At 48.5% G+C, this 25,965-nt stretch overlaps 1 long non-coding RNA gene across 1 annotated transcript in view; it reads left to right on the forward strand.

Annotated features, from left to right (window-relative positions):
* Positions 1–24,209: 24,209 nt before the first annotated feature.
* The window catches only part of LOC146821777 (uncharacterized), a 28,364-nt gene continuing 26,608 nt past the window's right edge, over positions 24,210–25,965 (forward strand). Inside the window, exon 1 of the long non-coding RNA XR_014962774.1 lies at positions 24,210–24,267. This is a non-coding gene — a long non-coding RNA (uncharacterized LOC146821777). The remainder of the gene's footprint in view (positions 24,268–25,965) is intronic.

The following is a 25,965-nucleotide window of genomic DNA, read 5'->3' on the forward strand; positions in this document are numbered from 1 at the left end:
ACAAACAGAAATATACACCCTACCTTTGAGTGTAGAAAGTAGTCATACAACCAATGATTTCTTGTCTTTTTTCCCCAAAAAATTCCGTGGATCCGCGCACTCAACGCGAGAGAATCCGTGCACCCAACGCGATAGGATGGGCGCACCGTGCGCTCATTTTGCCGTTTTTTGTTTTTTCAAAGGGGGCCCCAGGGGGTCCTTCTGGGACCCCCTAAGCACCTCTAGAGGGTCAGAGTATTTCCATTCTGCCCCCTTTATATGTTTTACACACTTATTCCCCTTGCTTCTTCAGCCTCGCTTCTACCGAGGCAGAAAATGGCCGCCAACAATTCCTGGTTTCGAATGTAGACAGACACTCGACAGCCAATTAGCATTCAGCGCGCGATCGGGAGGGTGCGCGCTTGGTTCGGGGAGGGTGCGCATACGGTGCAGATAGGGTCTGCGGATCCTCCCCGGCCACAGATATTTATGTACTTTTAACTCTAATTTTCTCATGCACTACTGAATGGATTCACACCATTTATGCAAAAGGCACGAGTCTGAACTAAGGACTATCTCTTTGCCAAATTTGGTGTCATTCTGTTCAGCGGTTCAGGCTGTAGCTGCGACAACAGATCCTACGGGAAATTGCAGGGGGAAAACGTGTTTTGGGACCCCCCTTTTTTCGCGGCCCCCGCTTGACGAATCACCACGAAACTTTAAGTATAGGAGCGGAGCGGAGCTGGCCAAAAGTTTGGAAAATTTCGCGAGGATTCATCAACCGGCGCCAGACTTATTGGGAATAGAATGTTGCGGATTTCCTATGGAAAATAGGTCCTAACTATAACTATCTACTGGCGACCGCCAGTAGATAATATATACATATATATATATAAATATATATATGTGTGGCATAATAAATAAAACTGCGTGTTTTAATTTGTATTCCTCTCGGAAAAGTCACATTTAATTCACATATATTTGCCAAAGATTAACACATCAACGTTTCTGCATTCAGTCAAGGCAGCTAAATATTTTTACTAGAACCAGAGAGGTACATCAATGTGACTCTCTTCATTGACATTTCAATAGAAAGAATTTTCCAGAGAATTCCTGAGCAGGTGATATTGTGCTATCACTATTTAGGACAGGGAAATCTTTGTAAATCTTGATCAATTCTTATTAAAAAATACACACGTCCATAATGTACACAGCATAAGAATTTCTTGCAGCAGCAGCTGAAATAAGTTTTCTTTACATTCAGTAGTATTATTGGCCTAATCACGTAGTATTTGCTCCACTACATTCAAGTTGTCTGCCTATTTGCTTCAGTAGCAGACATGAAGGTGAGAATCAGCTGTAGCTAATTTCTTGTTTATATATAAGCCTCATGCTTCCTCAATGGGTCAGGCTGGTTCAGCGCCATTTTTATACATTGTATGTGTTGGAAATGGGGCTTTCTGCAGGGCCACCCCATACATTTTGCCTTCCTCCTCCCCTTTTTGCTAAATTCGTTTTTTTGGCCGTAGGACTCTGGACACTTTACCACTGCTAACCAGTGCTAAAGTGCATGTGCTCTCTGCTTAAAACATGGTAACATTGGATTGTCCACAATTGACATATTTAATTTACTTATAAGTCCCGAATGTACTACCGACTTAATTAGCCCTTTAAAGATGCCTCAGGCCTGCCACTGCAGAGCCTGTGTGTGTAGTTTTAAACTGCCATGTCGAACTGGCAAGTTAACCCTCTTGCCAGGCCCAAACCATCCTTTTTAATGCCTATAGGTCACTCCTAAGGTATGCCCCGGTCAACTCAAAGGCAAGGTGCAGTGTATGTAAAAAGTAGGACATATTCTTTTACGTTTTACATGTCATGGTAGTGAAAAAGTCCTAATTTTTCACTACTACAAGGTCTGTCGCTCCTACAGGATATCATTGGGATTACCTTATTACATTTTATGTCATTTTCAATTGGAAATAGATGGGACCCTCCGGTTTGGTGTATCAGAAATCACAATTTAAAATCCTAACTGATGGTGAAGTTCTATTTTAATTGTAATTCTGAAAATGCAATTTTGGGAAATATGGCATTTTCTTACTTTAACCACCTGGTGCATTCTGGGGCGGGTGACAGCTGGGCTTTTTGCATTCCCTCTAGACAGACACACACAAAGGGAGCATAGGTGTGACTGACTGGCCATCCACATCCTGATGAGCATCCTGGGCAGGATGGGTGGGAAGAGCTGATACTTACACCTGAATAGGCTATGTATTGCCCCCACATAAATGGTTGCAAACCCCCCTGTGGTGAGTCTGGAGTCAGGGCAAGAAGGGACTCTGTGCTCTTCAAAGGCCTCTCTTTGAAGTCTACTCCACTTCAAAGGCCCAACTGAGTATAAGGACTAAACCTCAGACACTACAACTTCAGTACACTTCTGGACCTGTGGATACTCTGATAGGAAGATGGACTGCTGTGCTGTTAAGTGGACTGCCACTATGCTGGATTGCTACTCTGCTGGACTCCTGCTTTGTTATCAATCAATCAATTAGCTTTATTCGGCAATTAAGTCATAAAAGCACATTTACAGACATTACATATAAATACACATAAATTACCTAAAAAAGTTAAAATTACAATTAAATTTATGAATAGCCGACGAGCTTGAATTAAAAATAAAAATTAAGAAGATAAACATGTCGAATTGTTATATACAGAAGGTAGCTAGACGTTAGATTCACGCCCCAACTCTCCAGCTCTCAGCTTCAAGATATTTCACCGTGGTGAATTTGCAAGATCAATGCTAACTCAAAAGCAAGGAGCTGGCAGGTAACCTCAGAGCTTTTGATCTTATACTCCAGGCCCACCCTAGGAATTTGGCCACTGCTATACATGTTGGGGGAGTAGGATCGGTGCACAGAATGCGAAGAGCTATGGCATATCTTCTGGTACCCAGAAGCTTGCAGATTGGTTGTATCCATCTTTTACGAGGTACCACATACATAGGACAGAAAAATAAGACATGTCCGATATTTTCACATAAATCAGCACATCTGTAGCACTTATCATTTTTACTGCCTTGCTTCTCCCATCTAGAGGTGAATTCTGCTGTGGGTAATGTGCCCACCCGTAACTGAAAATATAGCTTACGATCAGAGGTTTTTTCAATAATATCCCAATAATCCTCTAAGTGGGGAAGAACTTTTAGATCAAGAAAACGGGCTGTTAAATGGGTAGAAAGGCCTTGGGTAAATTCCAACATGTATACCCATTCCCAATACACATTTTTCAGATTTTCTTTAGATGGGAAAACAGAGTTTGCTGGGTTTTTCCAAAGATCTATCAGGCCTAAACTTCCCAGAGTAGATTTTATTCCTAACAGCCATGGTATTTTTTGGGACCTGTCAGATTCTATAGTGTCCATAAAGCCACTCCTATAATGGGTTAGTTCATCAGTGCACCAGAGACGACGCCAGTATAGTATTGGACGTAACCTCGCCAGGTGCTCCAGGGGTTTCTTGCCCAAGTCCAATAATAGCGGCCGTAGTGGTGTACTTGAAGGAAGGTTTGTGACTTTACGCAAGAAAGCGTTTTCTAGAACTTTCAGGCTATTCAGGTTGTTAAAGCCCCAGAGCTCAGCCCCATATAGGCATGAGCCCAGGACCTTAGTTCCATAAATTTCTAGAATTGGGGAGATTGGTTTGGTAAGTGAGGTTTTGAATCTAGCCAGAAGTGCCCCTGCTTTTTGTTTATGTTGTAAGCCAGCACGATCTAATTGACAACCCCATCGCATATCTTTTTGCAAAGTTATCCCTAGATATGTAAATGATGACACTTCCTCCAAGGGAAGCTTGTTCATGTATATTTTCCCTCTAAAGGTTTTTGATCCGTTAAAGGACATGAACTTCGTCTTCCCCGTATTTACCTACAGGCCCCTCTCAATGCAAAATTCTTCAAAAAGCCCAACAGCCTTCTGCAGACCGCTAGGGGTCTTAGAGATTATCAGCGTGTCATCCGCGAACATGAGGATAGGGATACGCACTCCTGCCAAAATCGGCGCATCTGTGGGGGTCCGGGAGAGCCAACCGGCCACTCCGTTGACGAAGAGCGAGAACAGGGTTGGCGCCAGAACGCACCCCTGTCTCACTCCCCTGTCAACCGGGAAGTCGACAGTCACCTCGCCCGGACCACCCCAGCGCACCCTGGCAACGTTTCCCTCATGTAAGCGGATAATCACGGTGAGAAGTTCGGGTGCAATTCCCAATTCCTTCAGGACCTGCCAAAGCTTGCTTCTTGGGACCAAGTCAAATGCAGCTTTTAGGTCCACAAAGACCGCATAGAGGGCGCCCTTCCCCAAGACCACCGTCTTCCAGTATAGATTAACAAAACGGAAGACTTGGTCGATTGTACTCGTCCGGGAGCGGAACCCTGCCTGGATTGGACTTAAGATGTCATGGTCATCCATCCAGGTTTGGATTATGTAAAGAAGCATGCGGCCTACGATCTTTTGGACCGAATCAATCAAACTGATTGGTCTGTAATTACTTGGGATTGATTTGTCTCCTTTTTTAAATACAGGGACAATTTCAGCGCCCTTCCATGAGGGCGGAATTTCTGCTCCCTGGACAATTGCATTTGCAAGTCGCAAGATATAGATGGACCAGAGGCTTCTATCATCAGTAAACACGTCAGCAGGGATGCCATCCATTCCGGGGGCCTTACCCCGGACAACTCCATCTAGTGCTCTATTCACATCCTTCAGTGTAAATATGGCCTTTTTGTAAAATACATAAGGAAAGATGTCAGCAGGGATTTTTTGAGTGGGCGCGGCATATTGGGGTTTAAAGTGCTCTAACCAGGCGTTCTGTGGTACGCTATTTTGTGGTTTCTCTGCTATACCACCCCTATCCCATTTATATGTGTCCCAGAAAACTTTACTATTCTTGCTTTTTGAGGCCTCAAGGAGATCCTTCCAAAAGTCGTTTTCCAAAGTTACCTTTGCCTCTTTAAGAGTTTTCCCATATATGGATCTGGCAAGTCTTACAGAAGTTGGGTCTTTCTGTTTTAGTGCACTACCTAGTTCGTCCCGGGCTTTCCTACACTTGTCATTATACCAGCCCACTTTTCTTTGGGGCTTGGAACTCCTTCTGGGGGCAGATTTGAGGAAATATTGCCGCAGGCCCGCAAAAAGCCTTAGGTGAATTTCCACTATACATTGGTGGGAGTCCTGACCCTCAGTCAATAATCCCGGTTCTTCTAGTGCAGTAGCGACTTCTTCTTTTATCGCTAGTACAACCTCTGGGTCATCAGCAACCCGTTCCCATTTTAGATGGCGCATATCGTTAGACAGGTGGTGCTCTGGCTCGTGAATAGTTTGAAGCTTTTCAATAGCGCCAAGTAAAGATGAGTTAAATGATGAGACTAGCGGGTGGTGGTCACTCTCGATTCTATGAACTACCTCCATATCTATAAAATAGGGCCAGAGTTTAGCGTGGATCAGTAAATAATCAATTCTGCTTGCCCTGCGACCGTTATCAAAGGTATTTGAGCCACATTTGTCAGACGGGCTCCTGCCGTTGACTGCTCTCAGATGGCTCCCTAGACATAATCCGCTTAGCTGGATTGCTGCCTCGGACCACCTTTTTACCGGAGCAATCTCGAGAGGTGGAATTCCCCAGCTTGCGTCTTCTTCAGCAGTAAGCTGGGATATTTCGTGGTCCAGGGGCTCAAATGAGGCATTAAAGTCGCCTGCTATGATAGGTAGGTGGTTTGAGGGCAAAGATTCAATTAATTCTTCCAGTAGTTGTACTACCGGAGACTTTTTCCCCCCCGGCTGACCTCGTGCATAAACATTCAAAATATCGAGGTTTACCACACCCTTTGAAGCAATCTTTACAGATAGGATGTCTTCGCTAATAATAGAACTTTGAGTGACTCGACATCCTAGGTTTTGTTTAATCCATATAGTAAGTCCTCCTGATGGACGACCTCTGCCTCTTTTTAGGGCTGGGATATTATAATTTAGAAAACCACTGCAAAACAGGGGATCTATCAGCCAAGTCTCTTGGAAGAGACACAAATCAAATTTTGATATGAAGCCCAGCCATTCAGGGTCTACTATTTTTTGGCCTAGGCCTGCTATGTTCCAGGACATTATTGACAGTTGTCCATTTGCAGACTGTCCGTCCATATGAGGTCTTGGGATCCTTTGTGTTTGGCTAGAGCTATCCTTTGCTGGAGGAATCAATTTGTTGGTACTACTAGTACTCACATTAGTAGAAATATCGACCTCGACATTACCAGTCATACCAGATGCCGCTGTATCAGAACTCATTGGGGCTATAAGTCCAATCCCAGATGGTAGCCGGTATGTTTCCACCAGCTGGCACAGGGCCGGTAATGTTTGATTAATGATGACTGTGCCAGCATTGTCGTCCTCAGTTGAAATAAGACTGGCTGTCCGTTTTTCTACATGAGTTACATCTACGATGCGTGGGTGTTTCCTCGGCCTAGAAGAGTTTGATCGTCAATCACAGTCTTCCAGGCCAGAGGACCTAATACCATCGGACTGTGCATTTGGGCAACTGTTATTCCTAGACCATGTACCAGTGTCTCTGTCGCCGGAATCTACTATGTTGGGCTGATGTTGGTTGCCATAAAAGAAGGACAAATGCAGGGAGAGAATAGGAGAACAGGGGTTTGGGTTCGGCCAATGGCAAACATGCTCAACTGCCCTTCTCTCTCTGAAGTTGATAATTACACAATCTCCTTCTATATTTTTCTTTTTTGGGCCCACCCAGTTGACTCGGCGTACAAAGAGGATTTCTGTTGATACATTCTGGGGTAAGGGGCGATTGCAGTTTAACCAATACACACACTTATTCTTCAAATCCCTGTGGTCTTCCCTAGTGTGTAAGCCCAAGGGTTTAACTCCTGCCAATATTACCACGTAGGGACTTGACTCAGGGGGGAGGTGTATGTTTGGGTGTTTCCTTGTGGCTGCGAGGCTATAAGCTTCCCTTTCTACTTCTTTCGTCACCTGACTACTAGTAGTTATCGCTGGTGGATTTCCCCCGCTCTCCGGGTTGCCTACATAGGGGATGTGCATTGTGTTCCCAGTTACCTTTTCAGGCGGGTTAATTTTAGCAATGGTTGGGTTAAGGATGGGTGCAGTGTCAGTAGTTGGGACATTAATGGTTGGAGGATTCACAGTAGGTTTTTCACACCCCCGGCAGTTGGTGACATATTTCTGCCGGGACTGTGATGAAGAACACATCAGCTCCAAGCAAGTCAGTCTATTTTCTATACTATCCAACCTATCGTAAATCAGTTGGCAAGTTTTAAAGAAAATTGACTCCAGTTTCCCCCAAAAATCTTCACCCGGGTTTTGCAGGTCCTTAGGCGGGGTCAAGGAAGGCAACATTTGTGCACTCTCCATCCCACTAACTGAAGTTACTCCTTTGGGATCAGGAGTGATCGCATGTGTGGCCCCAAGGCTGATTCTTCTAGACTTCGCTATGTGTCCAGCATTTGGCGGTTCATTCCGCTTTCTCTTGGGTTTCAGAGTTTTCGAGCTTTCTTTACTTGTTGAAATGGGTACTTTAGCCTTTGAGTTCGTGGCAGACCTAGTCTTTACACTTTCCGACACACCAATGGTTTGTGTTAGATTTGAGGAGCCCTTCTTGGATCTGGTATTAAGATTAGCTCCCTCAGAAACTGGGATACAGTACACTGGTGAATCGTTACAGGGGGAGTTAGTTCCAGGGGCATCCAACACAAGGCATACGTCGCCGGTATCAGCTCCTGGTTCCATATTACGAACAGGGGAACGTATTTGTGACAAATAGCCCAGCGAGGAACGTTTGTTATTAAGAGAACCCAGCGACAAGCGCTTCTCAGTGAGGTCAATTTCCCTGTCCAAAATGGAGGAAGCTCTTACCAAGAATTGGTCAAGTGTACCGACAAGGGACTTCCGGCCTGTTACTGGGGCAGTAGACATCATTCAGGGGGGTTAATTAACTCCTTGCATACAGACACAATTGACCAACAAGTACTCTGAGCACCAAATCCGTTTTATAAAATAGTATAGTACATTGGGGGGGCTCAGCCCGCTAAATTCAGGACAAATGTCAGCAAACACCTTGCAAGTATCAAACAGTATTTAGCAGTAACAGACCTTGTGATGAGGTTCGACGAGGGAGGGCCCGGCCCGGCCTTACACGGTCTCCAACGGGCACAAACGGGCCCGCCCTTGGTCCGGGCTTCGCCCGGGCGCGTCCCGCGCTGCGGGGGCACCTGGCAGGCTTTATGCCGGTTCTGCGGAAGCCGCGTAGCGTCACTAGCATGCGCGGCCGCCGAGGATGATGGGATTTGTAGGCCGTTCCCCTCACGGCGGCGTTTGGACCACAATGGCCCCGATGGTTTCCTCCTCGACAGCGAGCACCAGCAAGCCGTTCCCCTCATGGCTGGAAGCAAAGCAAAGGTTCCGGTCAGGTAAGGCTTTGTTATGCTGACCTGCTGCCTGCTGTCCTCTTACCCAATAGTGAGAAGGACTGGACCTGCATCTCTTCATCCCAGAACCAAAGTGACTCCAAGGGCTTGCTGACTTGCCTCCTGTTTGAAGTCTCAGGGACACCAAAGAATTCCACAACACCTGCTCCAACACTTGGACTCTACTGTCTGTGAGTCTGCCGTGCCAAGTGGTGCTACCACAGTCCTGGACCCTTGGAAGTAGGCCTAGGTGTTTGCTCCAGCGAAACCGAAGCATTGTCTGCTGCAAGAGCATAACGAATGCATCGCTGCTGTTGCATGAATGGGATCAGCACATCACACTCGGAGCCAGCGTATCGCCTACAGAACCGCCGCTTCAAAACCAACACATCGCCACCACTGTGTGGAGAAGATCGACTCGTCTTCTCTACAGTGTGGAAAAACCCAGCGCATCGCATTTGGAACCGAACCATCTCGGAACTGGCACATCACTTTTGGAACCGTCGCATCACCGTCTTTGCATGGGGAAATCCGGTGCATCACCCCAACTGCATGCAGAGCACCAACGCATCACTTGGCTGCACCACACATCTTCGTCAATGCAAACCAAGGAGCTAGGTACTTTTGTTCGGCTGGCCTAAGTTGGTCTCTGTATCTGGGCCAAGCTCCATTGCAGTCAGCCTGAACTCTTGACTTGTCCCTGTACGACGTGACCAGATATCCCCTTATGCACTTACTGCTTTGCTTCTAAGTGCTGTTTTCTGCTTTTATTCTTTAAAAATTCATAGGTTAAACTTATTGCATTTTTGTCATTTTGGTCTTGTTTAATTTATCAAATTGGCCTCTATTTTTCTTAACTGGTGTGGAGTCTTTTTGTGATGTTTTCACTGCTACTGTTTGAAGTGTTGCACAAATACCTTTATGCATTGCCTCTTAAGTTAAGATGACTGCTTTGTGCCAAGCTAACGCAGCATGAGCACATTATAATCTACGGTGTATTGTAACTTACCCTGACTAGGATTGTGGTTCTTGCTTGGCAGGGTGCATACCTCTGTCAACCAGAAATCCAGGCCCTTATTTATGAAGGACTTGCGCCGACGCTGTGCTACTTTTTTTGTTACGCTGCCGCGACTTAGTCAATGTGCCACACTGCACCCTATTTACAAAGTGACGCTTCTAGGCAGATGTGTCACTTTGCAAAGACCTGAGCTACAATATACCTGTGTCAGGTATAATGTATGCAGGGTGGGCGTTCCCTTGTAGAAAAGCCTTGTAGTAGTAGCAGAGTGAAATTTATGAGATTTCACTACGCCACTTGTACGACTTAACTGCTTCAAAATCGTTAAGCCTGCTTCAAGCAGGCATAGGCATTGACACAGGTCATGACATATTGCTGGAGTTGCTTCAGTTTTCCGGATCACTCCAGCAATTCATAATTTTTGCACCACCAGATACGTTAGAATTTCTGATGTATCTGTAAATCCTTGAGCCATGGAGCGCTGTTTTGTAAATACGGCGCATCCATGGTGTCATGAGGATGGTGCTATGAAACGTGATGCATCGTTGTTTTTGCCCACCAATGCATCACTTTTCATAAATGAAGTACCCAATTTCTAACAGTATGGAACTGTAAATGAACACTATGTGATTCTCTGCCATATCATAAGTATGTTGAACACTCATGGCATGTTCTGCAATTGCACTCAATATATCCTTTGTTTTTTCATCTCATGGGGGCGCCACAAGCACGAGTATGTGCTTGGAAAAACAGCAGACTGCTCTCCCCAGCGCGCACGCACCACTCCCGGGCTTGTGTTTTTTATTGTTAACCTTTCAGCGCGAGGCGCGTGCTTGTTTATCTAACTGTTACCCTTTTGTACAGCAGATGACCGGCCTATACTCCCTTGCAATTGTATGTACTGTCTGCTTTTAAAATAAAAGTAAAGGGGTTTAATGTCCTTTTTAACTTCCTTCCACCTTCGTAAACGTCCCAAATTAGTGCCACATGGCCACGCCCAGTTTGTAGAACTGTGCCAATAGCAGCAGCTTCTGCCTTAGCCCATGCCAATAGATCACGCATCTGTAATGTTTCCCTCCCTGACCTCTGTCTAGGAAGGTTAGGGCCTTGGATCAGCGCTACTGTAGTCGGGGTAGTCAAGGGGGGGCCTAGCGTGCACGCCGTGCAATGACTACACCACACACTGTCGGTTGGGCGCGAACTAACTGGTTCGCCCGCCCATTTATTATTTATACACGCGCTCACGTCGGGGACGTGAGCGCAACCTACGAGTGTCTTACGGCACTCTAGCTGAAACGCTAGAGCGCTAACTGTAACATCCCTTCTCAACTCAGTCCTTGACAACAGTTCACTTGTTACTCCGCCGCATCACTTACTTGGCACGCAAAGTCTCTCAGCCGACTGCTGGGCTTGGGGTTCTCCCTCAGCTCATACTTGGCGGCCCTTCGTGCGCCTGGGGCCGAGGTTTCCGGTGGCACTTCTTGCCTTGGCCCACCACCTGTGCCGTCGGCGCCGCCTGGCTCAGGGTCTGTGTTGCTCCGTGGGTCGGAGCGGGATATGTCCCCCGGGGCGTCCCCCGAGTCGTGGTCTACTTCGAGATTTGTCGTCTCTGGGTCGTCCGCAGGTCTCCTCACCACCTTGAACCACGATATGTTCCTGGTGACCAGGTCTCTCCCTCGACGCGCTGTCACCATGGTCCCTCGGCGGTCAACCACTCTCCAGTACCCTCTTTCATATCGAGTCTTAAACTTTCCTCCTGGCCGGCGCTCTTTTAGGACCACCGTGTCTCCAGCTTGAACTTCTCGGGTCACAGCTCTCCGGGCCTCACTGACTCTGTTGTTTTGCCTTTGGCGCCTTCGGAAGGCTTCTTCCTCACTGAAAGGCGGCGCTACCCAGCCTGGGGCTACTGGCAGCCCATCCCTGTGAGCTCCTTGGAACATCAGTGCCCAGGGGGCTTGTCGGGTGGAGCAATGGGGAGTGCTGCGGTATTCTCCTAGGAATCGCTGTAGCTCTTGCTCCGGGTCTAGTTGTTCGGACACGGCGATGCTCAGTATCTTATTGATGGTGCGCATGAACCGCTCCACCTCCCAGTTGGCTTGGGGCCATTGCGGGATGATGCGCCTGTGTCTGATGCCATGTGCCTTCAGGAGTTCTTCGAACTCATGCCCTTGGAACGGGGGTCCGTTGTCACTCCGCAGTTCCTTGGGGTATCCGAACATCCCAAATATCTTCTCCAGGGCGGGCTTCACATGTACGAAGGCGGTGGATGGCAGGACCTCTGCGATGGGGTATTTCGAGTAACTGTCAATGATAACGAGGGTGACTCGCCCGTCGGGCAGGCTCCCAAAGTCCACACTGATCTTTTCCCAGGGGGTATGCCCATGCTCTTCAGTTATGATGGGTGCCGGTGGTTGGGCTTCCCCTGTTAGCTGGCATGACTGGCATCTGCGGACGGTGTCGGTGACATATTCGTCCATACCCGGGAACCAAACCTTCTCTCTCATCCGGGCTTTCATCTTCTCTGTACCTTGGTGTGCCTTGTGGGCTAACTGTGTCGCTCTTGTCCGGAGTGCCCCTGGGACGACGAGTCGGGAACCTCTTAGAAGGAGTCCCCCTCTGGTCACGCTTAGCTCGTGGCGTACCCTCCACATGTGCTGAAGATCCTCTCGGTCTCCACTGGCCCACGAGTTCGCCGTTTGCAGAAACGACTGCCAGGTTCCCTCGAGGATGGTGTACTTGACCTTGCTCATTACGGGGTCTTGGTCGGCTACTTCTCGGAGCTCTTCAAGCGTGATAGCCAGGGGGCACGTCAGTGCCGCCACCATGTCAAGGTGCTCCTCGGCTTCGTCCTCAGCGTCTTTGAGCTCGGGTGCACTGTCGTGTTCTGGGTGGCGGGACAGGAAATCTGCCGGGTTCTTGGCCCCTGGCCGGTATACTACACTCAGGTGATACTGTTGCAGACCGATAGCCCACCGCTCTATGCGTGGGGGCGGGTGTGGTGCTGTTCCCCGGAATAGCGGCACCAGCGGCTGATGGTCGGTCACCACTGTGAACGGGTGTCCACATACGTACAGATGGAGATGACGGCAGCCCCACGGGATCGCCAGTGCTTCCCGCTCGATGTGGGAGTATCGCTTCTCCGTGTCAGTGAGGGCTTTGCTAGCATACGCCAGAGTTGCCCATTGCCCCGGTTCCTGTTCTTGCGTTAGGACTGCCCCTAGCCCTACGGGGCTGGCATCCACCAGGATCTCGGTCTTCTTGGTCGGGTCAAAATAGACCAGTGTTGTCTGGTCTAGAAGCGCTTCCTTGATCGCCTCAAAAGCCTGCTCTTCGGCGTCAGTCCACTGCCACGCCACGTCGGTCTTGGTGAGGCATCTCAGGGGTTCAGCCAGGGTGGCCAGATTTGGGACGAACCTTCCGCAGTATGTGGCCATCCCTAGAAAGCAGCGCACTTCCGCCACTGACGCGGGGGCTGCGGCCGTTTTGATGGCTTGCGACTTTCGAGGGTCTACCTGGATGCCTTCCTTGGTAAAGATGTAGCCCAAGAACTCAATCTTTTGTTGGAACAGTTGGCACTTCTCCCGGTGTAGGGTGACTCCGTGTTCTTGGAAGCACGCGAGGGTGGCCCGTACGTGTCGTTAGTGCTCCTCTACTGTCTTGGAGTAGATGAGGATATCATCACTCACGTTCAGGACGCCAGTCAGTCTGACCAGGATGTCTCTAATCGTGTTCTGAAACATTTCGGCAGCCGATGAGATCCCGAAATTCAGGCGTTTGTATCACCGTAGCCCCAAGTGCATGCTGAAGGTGGTGATGTACCGGCTCTCCTTAGCTAGGGTGAGTTGGTGGTACCCCGCATTTAAGTCCAGTTTCGAGAACCATCGGGCGCCGTTCAGATCGGAGACAATGTTGTCCATGGTCGGTGTGATGTGCCTCTCCCTTGTGATGGCCTTGTTTGGGAGGCGCATGTCGATGCATAGCCGGATGTTCCCGGGTTGTCGTGGCTTCTCGGCTATCACCATCGGTGACACCCATGGTGTGGGTCCCGTAAACTTCCCTATGACGCCTTGTTCCTCCAGTCGTCGGAGTTCCTCCTCTACTAACGGGCGTAAGTGAAACGGGATGCGCCTGTGCCGGAGGGCTGTTGGTTGCACAGCGGGGTCTATGTGAAGTCGTACGGGCGGCCTTCTGATCTTTCCTAGTCCTGAGAACAGGCCCTGAAATGCCGGTCTTGGACCACTCTGAGGAATGTGATCAGTCCTAGGTCCTCTGCCGCATGGCCGCTGAGAAGTGTGTCTACTTCCTGGTTGATGACGTGAACGTCGATGACGTGAACGTCGATGACGATTTCCGCCTTCTCTGACTGTACTGCTACCGTCATCTTGCCTTTCAGCGGAAGCGGCGTGTCACTTCCATAAGCGAAGATCTTGGCCTTCGACGGTCGGAGCTCCGGCCTTGGTCTGAGGCGGTTGTACTGTTGCACACCCATCACTGTCACCGACGCACCGGTGTCTATCACAGCGTTCACTTCCGATCCAGCTATCAATATATCGCAGCGTGGCTGAGGTCGCCGGGTGCTTTTGAGGGCTCTGGTAAACGACACAAGGTACGTTTCTTCCTCATCGTTGGACTCAGTGTCTGAGTCTGGGTACTCCCTGGCTTGTTCTCTCCTGGGCCGTGGCTGCGACGATAATGACATGTGTGACAGTTGCCGTACCAGCTTCCTCATCGGCTTGTCTCGCTTGTGGCTGCTCCGTTGCGTCTTCCTGCGACAGACTGACGCGAAATGGTTGTCGGAACCACAGTTGGTGCATGTCTTCCCTCGAGCCGGGCATGCTTTGAGGGGGTGTTCGGCGTATCCGCAGTACCCACATTGCTTGGCTTGATCGGGGGTCCGCCGGTCGGGGGCTTTGGCGGCCGTTCTTTCCTCCAGACTGCGTCCGCTTTCTCCACTTTCACCTCCACGGTGCTAGCAGCTCCTTTCACTAGGGCCAAATCCATTTCCTCCGCACGTGCCGCTGACAGGTCGTGAGTCCTGGCTAGGACGAGGATGTCGTTCATCGCGATGTTAGGCTTGCGAAGTATCATGCCTCGTAGCGTTTTGCTCCTGATCCCCAAGATCAGCTGCGCCCTGATTTCCTCTTTAGCCCGGTCTCCGACCAGGTGCGTGTCCGCAAGAACCCTCAGCCTCGCGTGGAACGCGTCAACCGACTCCCCTTCGCGCTGTTTCGCTTGGCGAAGTTTGAAGTGCTCGTAATCAGGGTTGACTTGGGGGTCAAAATGTGCGTTCAAGGCCGCAACCGCTGCTTCATAGTCCATCGGGGGACCCGTGTCGGGCAGGTGCTTGAACAGAAGGTAAATCTCCTCCCCCGCGTAGTGAAGCAGTAGAGAGCGTTTCACTGCTCCATCCGTCTCTCTGGACCCAACAAAATAGTTTTCCAGCCTCCCCAGCCATGTCTGCCACCGCGGAGCAGTGGTCGTGGGGTCAGCGGCTTCGCTAAAAGGAGGTAGCACTCCTGAAGCGGGGTGATGGGGCAGCGCCCCTGCAGGGCCGGGCGTCTCATCATCACCCATCCTGGTGTCGAAACCACCAACGTGTGAGCAGGGGTCGTCGTGCACTCACTTGGTGGGTCGGTCGCCGCACGTGGGCAGGTGCAGCGCGCTGCGCCGTCAGGCGAGGCCTCCTGGGCTGTGCAGCTGGTAGCAGGAGTTCCTGGGGTTCAGTAGTCACCCCTCGTCGCCAGTGTAATGTTTCCCTCCCTGACCTCTGTCTTGGAAGGTTAGGGCCTTGGATCAGCGCTACTGTAGTCGGGGTATTCAAGGGGGGCCCTAGCGTGCACGCCGCGCAATGACTACACCACACACTGTCACTCGGTTGGGCACGAACTAACTGGTTCGCCCGCCCGTTTATTATTTATACACGCGCTCACGTCGGGGACGTGAGCGCAACCTACGCGTGTCTTGCGGCACTCTAGCTGAAACGCTAGAGCGCTAACTGTAACAGCATCCACAATCTTACTTCTGGGGCTTGCCTTCCATGACATGGCCATGCGGCCCTTAAATACTATCAGGGCCAAGTATATGAATTTACACAGCATTTTTTCTTTTTGGGTCTTGGCATGAGGCATAATTCAAGTGTGCAGGGTATTGTAATGGCCACATTAACTTATACAATACTGACCATGCCTAATGCGCAGTTGCACAAATTCTTACTCTCTGCGGATCACTTCCTATTTATGTTCACGACTATTCCGTCAAAGTGCATGGGCTGCACCCTACTATTTCCATTTAGGCCACGCCCCCACAAACACTCTTTAAATCATGCATCCAGCAACTACGTGCCAATTGAAACTCTCTCTATGATCATGTCAGAGCTATGAGGCGCTATACAAATGAAACACAGAAGCGACTTCCTCGATTATCCAGAGAAGAACTTTGAACATCGCCACCAGCTGTAGGCTACCTACTCTCTAAAGGGAAATACAGTACAATAATGGTAGCATTCCTCTCTTTTGGGGGCCTTTCAAAAAGGGTCTCATTACAAGAGTGAACATCCTTTACTCTCCTCACAAACACCGCACATTAAACAAAGCACACGCCCTACATTAAACAAAGCACATTTCCCAACTCCTGTGCCACCCCCCTTCTAAGGCCGCTCTCAACTTGCAAAAGTGTTACTCCTTGAGAGAGGAGAAACAAAGCGCCAAGAGGTCAGTGAATTTAGATGAAGTGGCTGTGGCACATCTAAAAAAAAAACGCACTGAACCTTGACAGTGCACGTTTCCGCTCTGTTCAGGCAGAGGTGCTAATTGCTCATTTGAATGCAATCAACACCTCATCTGCAAAGTCTGGCAAGTGTTTCTTCCGGGTGAGCCACTTCCAGCAGGAGACCCAGCAGACGCCTGAAGGACCTCTACGTTGCGAGTCTTGTCAGGACCACGATCGCCGCTGATGTCCACGTGACAGTGACACGGTTATTCGTTCTTTGACCAGTTCGCCATTCTTTCTTACACCAGATTCTAGAACTCTGTGTTCAAAAGCATCAATGTGGTGATTTTGGTTTCCGTTTATTATTTAATATTCAAGTGGTTTGCAAGGGCCAAGCAAACTATATCATATCCCAAGACAACAAGCATTTGCGATGCAATAGGTCTCGCATTGGCCAGCATTTGAGCTATTGGCATTGTAAATACCAATGCCTTTTATTTATGTATTTTAAAATACCGCCAGCAATGCATAAACACACACTTTGTACTTACAGTCATTGCTTACGAGAAGCAATTGCAGTAACTACGTCTCCTTTTTACTGCCAGCCTTGCTTCTCGTAAGCAATGACTATAAGTACAAAGTGTGTGCTTACGCACCACTTGCAGCTTTTCTAAACACATAAATAAAAGGCCTTGTCATTTACAATGCCAATATCTCAAACACTCGCAAATGCGAGACCTATTGCATTGCAAATGCTTGTTCTGTATTGCACTCTCTAGCAATGGTGCCACACTTGCTGCTTGTACTGGAAGTATGAGTCCCCCTCCTCTGGTGGCAGCCTAGTCATACACCTAGTTTTCTCCATCACAAAAACCTCTCTTGCTTTCATGTTTTACACTGTCCTCTTTTCTCACAACTACTCTCTTGAACTTGTTTTTTGTCATTTATCCCCTTTCTCTTCTCAAGTGTCTACCTTCCTTTCTCTATCTCACATAACGCCCTCTGTCACTTTTCATGTGCACAGACATTTCCAGTCTATCCTCTGAAACCCTGCTCTCTCCATCCTTCTCACTTCCCACAGCAGCACAGCACACACTACTCTTTCTGACATTAATTTCAAGATTGCCACTCATTCATTCATTTCTTACATCTTGCTTCCACATATATTCTAGTTTAATCTTTTCACACCCTTCTTTCAAAGTTCCTCTTCTCTGTCCCACACACACTTCTTACCAACCCATTTCCTCTCAGACACACTGGTACACCTTCACCTTTCGATGACCTGCTCCTCTCACAAACACATGCACACATTCCATTCCCTCTTTCAAATAGTTTCACCCACAAACCCCACTTGTCATTCCCACACACTCAATCTCCCAAACACTGCCTAATTCTGCTCATATCATTCTCTTTCTCAGCTTCTGTTTCTCACTTGCACTTTCAGTTTCTTGCTCTCTCTCTTATAAACGCAGACACTCAAGGATGGCTGTGTTTTGATATTTCCTATCACCGTTTTGAATTTTGAATGATGATTGGAAATTACGCTGGTGAAAATAAAGCTGTGTTCCATAATTTGGTAGCCTTAATTTAGAGGCCCTACTGATGAGGTCTGAAGAGAAAATCCTATACAAGATTGTAGGCTTTAATCAAGGTAGAGATGATTTCAGGATTAAACACAGATATTTTAGGGGCTTATGAATAAGAGGCTTGCACCACTAGAGCGTCACTTTTTTGACGCTCCGACAGAGCAAGCCTCTCAATCATATCTATGAGGTGAAGCAAAGACACCCTGTGTGGCTTATGAATGGCCTCATAGCTATGGAGTAAGACAAAGGCGTGCAAGTCGCTGCGTTGCCTTACTCTGCGTCAAGGAACTGTTCCATGGGAGTTGCGTTGGGTATTCCCATGCAATAGCAAAACACACAAGATGATGGAGGGAATGTTGCACATTGGCAAGACAGTCACCCCCAGTAACAGATCTGGGTTTAATCCATCATTATTTTGCTCACCACGCCACCCCAGTTCAGACATGGCCATATGCAAATCAGTCTTGACCCTGTGCCTCATGGGAACAGTCCAGCCCGAACTGCCAAGCCATGTCTTCCCTGGACCGGAATCAAGCATCCTAGGACTGGTTTCAGGGTTTCACCCCTCTTCAGCCAGGATAGCTTGACTCCAGTGGCGTAGTGAACACGGGACCCACGTCTGGGCATACCCTTCCCACATAGGGCAAACAGCAAAACACACAAGATGATGGACGGAATGTTGCACATTGGCAAAACAGTCACCCCCAGTCACAGATCTGGGTTTAATCCATCATTATTTTGCTCACCACGCCACCCCAGTTCAGACATGGCCAAATGCAAATCAGTCTTGACCCTGTGCCTCATGGGAACAGTCCAGCCCGAACTGCCACGCCATGTCTTCCCTGGACCGGAATCAAGCATCCTAGGACCGGTTTCGGGGTTTCACTGGCTGAAGAGGGGTGAAACCCCGAAACCGGTCCTAGGATGCTTGTTTCCAGTCCGGGGAGGACCTGGCCTGGCAGTTCGGGCTGGACTGTTCCCATTGGGTACAGGGTCAAGACTGATTTGCATATGGCTGGGTCCAAACTAGAATGGCATGGTGAGCAAAAAAACAATGGATTTAGGCCCAGATCTCTGTACTGGGGTGAATGTATGACATTGTTCTGCATTCTGTCCATCAATAGTTCTTTTTGCATTTGTCACCCTGAGTGGGACAGGTATGCTCAGACGTGAGACCTGTGCTCTCCATGCCACTGGAATCAAGCTATCCTGGCTGAAGAGGGGTGAAACCCCGAAACCGGTCCTAGGATGCTTGTTTCCAGTCCAGGGAGGACCTGGCATGGCAGTTGGGCTGGACTGTTCCCATTGGGTACAGGGTCAAGACTGATTTGCATATGGCTGGGTCCAAACTAGAATGGCATGGTGAGCAAACAAACGATGGATTTAGGCCCAGATCTCTGTACTGGGGTGAATGTATGATATTGTTCTGCATTCTGTCCATCAATAGTTCTTTTTGCATTCCCATGCAATACCCATGGATTTGGCCAAAACGTTATGCCTCCCCAGAGCAGGCGTAACGAGGAGAAATGTTTTTATTTCTCTTTGTTTTTTACTCTTTCCTTGTGTGCTGCATTCTGCAGCACACGTGGAAAGAGGAAAAAGCCTCTCTGGATTGTTTTTGTGCAGGAAGGTGGCCCTTCCTACACACGAAAAAATCCTGCCTGCAATGGAGGCACCTTTGCACTATTGTGCAAGGGTGCCTACATTGGCTCTAGGGAGCAAATAGTGCGCCAGCGCAGGGGGAGAGGACAGGAATGTACAGTATTTCATAAATACGGCGTATTCCTGCCCTTTCACATTGGCATAGGGCAGCGCAGCAAAAAGATGTACCCTTCACTAATTCCTTATAAATGAGGCCTGTAGTTGGGAAATTTGAGCAACATGAAAGTTTGTGGCAATTTACAAAATACTGAATTTGTGTGAAATATTTGGTTCCACGTATTGAGAAGTAGCCATTACCTAGTAGGTCACAGTCACTTGGTCCCGTCAGCTTCCCCTTGCTGTTGCAGCCAGCACATCCCTCCTGCCTGCTCCGACTTTTGCCAAGGTTCCAGTGCCCCAAGGTGCTCCATGCCCTGCAACCTTGCCCGTTTTGCCACGCTGTTCTCCCCTGCACCATTTTTCCATTCCATGCTTCCCACCTCCCCAGCGCCCCTCCCAGGGCCAATTTAATGGAGGCCACAGTACGGGTCCAGTGAGCAGGTTCACCAGATCCCCTTTGCTGTAAGACTTGCCACGCTCGCAGGCCGCTTCTTATCCTGTGAGTAAGCCCACCATCCAGCACATCCTCCTGCCTTCTGCAACTTTTGCCAAGGTTCCAGTGCCCAAGGGTGCCATACGCCCTACACCCTTGCCCCGTTTTCTCACCGCCATTCTCCCCGTGACGTTTTTCCATTCCCACACTTTCTGCCTCCCTAGCACCCCTTCCAGGACCTTTTTAATGGATGCCGCAGTGCAGCCATGCCACGGACGTGCCGCCTGCACACCAAAGGCAAGCCCGTCTGTGCCATTCACACCTGGACCGCACCCAGCACCTCCGGACTCCCACAGGTACTTCGCATCCGACCTGTGCACCCTGGACCCGGATGCAACAAAGCTGCTGCCTCGCATCCCCTGTCTACACAGTGGGACCTTTCACCTGTCTCCACTGCCATTTCATCACCTCCCTAGGACCGACTGCACTGACAGGATCCCACACTCTGCCTTCCCCACCGGCGGAGACGCAACCCCCGATCAACTCAGATGACAAAATCTCAGAAATCTTCACCCCGTTCGCCATTGAATCCAAGCACTACGTCTTTCTGGGAGACCTCAATTTTCACCTAGACGACCCCACAGACATCAACTCCACCGATCTCCTGTAGCGAATGGACAACATTGGCCTCCAGCAGCTGGTCTCAGACCCCACTCTCAGACCCCATCTTCACGTCTAGCAACAGAATTAGATACAGCCACACCACAGAACTCACCTGGTCTGATCATTCCATCGTACACTTTACCATCACTAGCTCACCTCCGCAACACCCACAACCGTCACCTCGCCCCTTTCTGCAGCTGGACCAAGGTCACTCAGCACCAATGGACCGACACCCTCAGCCTCTCCCAGCCCGGCACCTCCACCAACCTGAACCAGGCAGTAGAGAATTTCAATGCCTGGATCGCCTGAGCCGCCGACCAAGTCTCCCTCACTAAATGAGCCGGAAGGCACGGATCCACCAAACGGGCCAGCTGGAACGGGAATCAGCCATAACAAAGCATTGCTTACATCACATGCCTTTACATCGCGGATGATACAATGACCGCGTTGTTACAACTCGAAACATTACAGCGCAAGTCGTTTCAATGACTTGCAGTAGGGGATGCACTGGTGTTGGATTTAGAATCCAACACCTTCCCTGCTTTTGCAAAAACTGGATTAGGAATAGTAAATGATACTATTCCTAAGTACAGTGCCCCCCTCCAACAAGTCATTGAAATGACTTGTGATGTAATAGTTCGAGTTTTAACTAGCGGTCGTTGTAACAACCGCGTTGTAAAGGCATGCGATGTAACACATGCGAAGTAAAAGTATATATTTGCAGGTACACCCCAGAACTCAATGCTGAAAAATGCAGATGCAAACAACTGGAAAGAAAATGGCGCTCCGGCAGAAGCAACAGTGATTGAGCCATCTTCAAGTCCTAGAGAAGGCAATTAGCCTCCAACTCACCAGACACCTGGAGAGAAACAACCTTCTAGACCCCTCCCAATCAGGATTCAGAGCCAAACATAGCACAGAGATTTCCCCGATCACCATGACAGACAACATTTGTACTCTACTTGAGAGAGGGGAACGAGCTGCCCTAATCCTTCTCAACCTCTCCACCAGTTTCGATACCATCTCCCACCACATACTCATCAACCGTCTGCACCAGTTTGACATCAAGGACAATGCTATTAGATAGATAGAATTCTTACTCGTAGGGCACACTCACAGGATTTGCCTCCCTCCCTTCACCTCACAGCCCAAGTACACCATCTGCAGCATCCCACAAGGCTCATCCATAAATCCCGCCCTCTTCAACATCTACATGACGCCGCTAGCAAACATCATCATCACTCTCACTACATCAACATCATCTCCTACGCCGACGACACCCAACTTGTCCTTTCACTCTTAGCGGACCCCACTATGATGAAATCCAACTTTCACAACTGCATGAAGAACGTTGCATCCTGGATGAAAGACAACTACCTGAACCTCAACACAGACACAACCAAAGTGCTGATTTTCGGCAGCCACATCTCCCTCTGGAATGACTCCTAGTGGCCACTGGGACTCGGACCCACCCTCACTCTGAAACATCATGCCCGCACCTCTGCATCATCCTTGATAGATGACTCCCCATGAAACAACACGTCAAGGCCAGCCTGCCTCCACATGCTCCGTAGAATCTTCAAGTGGCTCCCCACCAGCACCAGGAAAACAGTGATGCAGGCCCTCATCACCAGCCGTCTAGACTAAGGCAATGCACTCTATGTAGGCACCACCGATGAACTCATGAGAAGACTCCAGACCATCCAGAACGTAGCAGCCAGGCTGATCCTCACCTTGCCCAAAAGAACCCAATCTCCCAGCACCTGAGAGACCTCCACTGGTTCCCCATCAAGAAGAGATGCCACTTAAAGCTCTAGAGCCACACCTACAAAGCCCTCCATGACCAAGGACCAGTATATATGAACCACAGCCTGAACTTCCACCAACCATCTAGAAACCTCCACTCACCTCATCTTCGCACAGACAGCGGGTAGCTACATCTAACGCACCAGAGGACAATCCTTCTCACACCAAACCGCCAAATCCTGGAATGCTGTTCCCCTCCACCTTCGAACAGCACCCTCATTGTCAGACTTCAGGAAGCGCATTTCAGGAAGGGGCTCAAGACCTGGCTCTTCGACTGAGACCCACAGCCCAGCGCCTGAATACCCTCTTTAGTGATATGCTCTGCTTTATAAGTACAGTTTGATTGATTGGAGCAGCCCAGACACAATTTAAGTAATAAGGTTCTAGCGAGGCACACATGTGCCAACCCACGTGCACCAGCAGTCCCAGTCTACGTGCTGCACCGGTTCAAAATGTTGATGGCCGCCCGCCAATGGCCCTAAAAGACTACTTGATGTGTCCTGTCTAGCACCTCTAATTCTCCTCTCTTGCTTTTTCTGTCAGGGGCTCAGAAGTGATGGGGGTCCGAAATGGCATTGCAGTGTCTCTGTGCAGACAGCAGAACGGGAGCCAACCGGTGCAGAGCAAAATATAGGATGAGTGGCCAATCTGGTGGCATATTTATGAGTGGGGTTGCATTGCGCTTGCACCACACAACATGCACAGCATAAGCCCAAAATACGATTTATGAAGCCATGCAAGGCCACCTTGCGTGGCCCTGAGTGGCTTCATAAATCCAGAGTTACGCAACACAAATCACTGCATTGTGTTACTCTGCGCCAGGGAGGCATTCCATGAGTGTTGCATGGGTGTTCCAATGCAACATCCATGAATTTTGATGGCGCTCCAGATTTATCAAAAGTGGTAGACCTGGGAAAGCGCCGAAGAGCTACGCCTTCCCAGGTGAGTCATGACGAGGAGAAATAGCTTTATTTCTCTCGATTCTTCCTCTTTCTATGTGTGCTTCATACTGCAGCTCACATAGAAAAAGTAAAATATCTCAGCCCTTCCTTCAAAAAAAAAAAAAATCCTCCTTACAGCACAGACACCCTTGCACCATGGTGCAAGGGTGCCGGCATCACTTTGAAGCACCCGATATTGTTCAATAACAATATTTACCCTGGATGGATTTTGTTTCCGATTTTTTCACGGCAGTCAAAATATTGACAATGTTTTAAATAATACAATCGATTGGTGAAATGTCCAACTTCCAAACACCAACACTTCATTTCGTAAAATGATTGAGCATTTAATGTATTATTTCTAAAGTTAGCTAGGAGATGGTGATGCACATTGTGAGCGCATACAAATGTTGCCCTTCGACATGGTCCTTAGCTGGGAGATCTCAGCGTTGTACCTGGGTTCAAAATAGCCAAAGGATAGCATGAGAGGTGTTGCACCATAAAATAACCCTCTGCTAAAATACTAATTATTGTAACACTTCACTTAGAGCATATAGACATGTCCTTGGAATTCTTTACCGTAGCCAGACACAGTGCTAGACTTCCATTGGGGTAATGAAGTGCTCTGCAATTCGTGTATCACATCATTATTTACTTCTAATGGCGCCCCTTGTAAACGCATTAAACACACTGAAGGGATAAGCTAGAATTCGTCATCCAGTCGCCATGCAGCTCAGCTCGCCACAGAGCTCCATTCACGAAGCGCGTGCCGTGTCTGTACGTAGGAACAATTAGCGCGGACCATCTCGTCATACGGACGTTACGACTTCCTCAGATGAGGAGACGCACAAAGGCGGTCCAATCCAAACAACGCATAACGAGGTGAGACAGAAACCATTTGCCATTACGGTGTGAACTTTGGAAAGTGCATAAAGCAGCCCCTCGCAGAGGCCTGGGTGGAAGCTTTAGGAAGTCCAGCATATTTCGCACCACGCTTGAGTTGTAAAATCGTGGCGGGAAGCTGGATTTTTGAGCTTCGTGTATTAACCATTTTTTCACGTGTACATATGTGATTCTCTAGTCTGCTTGTCAGATGAAATTACGAATCAAAATGCAAAGAAGTAAAGACACCTGTGTGAAGGAATTTCTAGAGAGCTCGAAACTAACCTTCGTTACTCTGAGTCGTTCTCTTCCTCAACATATTCCTTCTTAATAAGGGTGCCACGCATGATACAATTTTGAGCATAACAATGAGAATAGCATCAGGCACAGGCTCAAAGGGCTCAAAGGGCTTCAGACAAAGGAAAGGTCCAACAAAGGTATCACTGGCTTGACAGTTGGCTCGGGAAGGCCCAAATCCTTCCAGAGTGAGAGACCAGGTCCTAAACTGTGATAATACCCACCACAGTTGCCTGAACACTCTGGTGCCATACAACTGCCACCACAATGAGGAGGGAGCAAGGTTCTACAGGAAACCATTCCTTAAAATGTAGAGAACCGTAGGAAGTGGGAAGAGAGACAGACATAGGCAAGACCCATGAAAAACTGAAATAGGTGGAAAATCATCAGCAGGACGCGAGTAGATTAGAACAGGAGTTTATTCGTAATCCTTCCACACAACACACGGAGCGTCCAGTCGGCCAGCCGTCCGGATAATAACTGACAGCATTACCCGAACACTGTACCGAGCGACACTCCATGCTAGAGTTCGGAACAAGATTCAAAAGAACACATAGCAAATGGCATAGTAAAACATGTGTCGTGCGCTGGTCGCACAGGGAACACCACCAGCACGTGATGTATACAACAACAGTGGGCAAATGTATATAATAACAGCAGTCCAACTATCACAACACCTTCCCCCTTAAAAGAAAACAATATAAACGAGTAACCAAAAATAATACAAAAGTTACAATGAACAAGGTTAATAAAATAATACGAGAGTAACGATGAACAGGATTAATATCTGATGAAATCCTCAAATCTTTTTGGAACATTTAAAATGCGGCCTCTGGAGGAACTAATGTTCCCCTTAGCATTTACGGGTAGAGAGGAAGAGTTAGCAGCTAACTGACTAGTACTCGCTACCTGAGAAGAATGGACCAGATTGCTAGAACTGGACGAACCTCTAGAGACTAACCAGTGACCCCAATCAAGATTGTCTTCACAATTTCTTTGTCTCCTTTGTAATATCCTAACTTGATCGGGAGAGACTTTAACGAGTTGTCTTTTGTTCCACCACCCCCTATTTTGAACAAAAGCAGTCCCTTTACTGGCTTTGAATATCTGTTCCGGGGACAAGAACTCCAACTCTCCTTTTTTAACCATGGCAGGTTTCTTAATAAGGACCCAGTCTCCAACCATAACATCCTCGTCATTCAAACGACATTTCCTGTCGAAACTCTCTTTCATATGTAACTGCTTGGTGTGAACTCTATGACAAACATCATCAAAATTGACCCTTGAATTAGTAGACATATCCTTTAACCAAGTTGGAAACAAAGTAGTGTGGGCCTCCCTACCCCTCAACAAAGTAAAAGGTGGTATTCCAGTCGTTCAGTGAGGGGATGTGTTATAACT

The sequence above is a fragment of the Triturus cristatus genome, chromosome 6 (assembly GCF_964204655.1).
Source record: "Triturus cristatus chromosome 6, aTriCri1.1, whole genome shotgun sequence".
Taxonomy (NCBI): domain Eukaryota; kingdom Metazoa; phylum Chordata; class Amphibia; order Caudata; family Salamandridae; genus Triturus; species Triturus cristatus.